This window comes from Terrapene carolina, unplaced genomic scaffold (assembly GCF_002925995.2).
Source record: "Terrapene carolina triunguis isolate 2854851 unplaced genomic scaffold, T_m_triunguis-2.0 Scaffold788, whole genome shotgun sequence".
Classification (NCBI taxonomy): domain Eukaryota; kingdom Metazoa; phylum Chordata; order Testudines; family Emydidae; genus Terrapene; species Terrapene triunguis.
Window position 1 is genome coordinate 314321 of NW_020665139.1, and position 855 is coordinate 315175.

Below are 855 nucleotides of genomic sequence, written 5' to 3' on the forward strand. Positions count from 1 at the left end.
GGGGTGGGCAGCAGCTGGCGGGCAGATCCCCTCTCCCCGGCAGCTTCCTGGTTCCCTCGGCCTGGGCAGCCCAGCATTTTTGCAAAAGCGGAGCCTGCCGGGCCGCTGCTGGGCTCCTGCAGGCAAGGGGCGGGGCAGCATGGCCGGACTCTGGAGGAGCCATTTGGGGGGGCGGCGGGCGCGGCCAGAGTAGCGAAGCGGCCCGGCTCCTCAGCCATCGCGTCCCACGCTCAGAGCGGCCGCCTCCTGCAGCACCTCAGGGCTCGGCGGCCAAGTGCTCCGCAACTGATGAGCAGATCCCCTCTCCCCGGCAGCTTCCTGCTTCCCTCGGCCCGGAAGCAGGAAGCTGCCGGGGAGAGGGGATCTGCCCGCCAACTGCGGAGTGCTCGGCCGCTGAGCCCTGAGCCGCCACAGGAGGCGGCTGCGGCGGTGATGTTGGGGCCGCGTGGGGCGCGATGGCTGAGGAGCCAGCCCCTTCGCTCCTCTGGCCGCGCCCGCCGCCCCTCCAAATGGCTCCTCTGGAGTCCAGCCGTGCTGCCCCCCCACTTGCCTGCAGGACCCCAGCGGCGGCCCAGCAGGCGCCGCTTTTGAAAAATGTACCGAGGGGAAGCGGCTGCTTCCCCTGAACCCCCCTAGCTACCGTACTGTCCAAAATATATATCAAATTGAAAAGTATGCTTTCCATACAGCCTATAGAGTGTCTATTTTATGTACTAAGTATGATGTATTGTGTTTTGTGACTAAGGTTATATAACAACCCCATCATATTATTACAATAGGAATGTTAATGCTTTTATTGTTGTTGTTTAGTTTAGGGTTAGGTTATTGTTGTTGTAAAGGATGTAATAATAATAA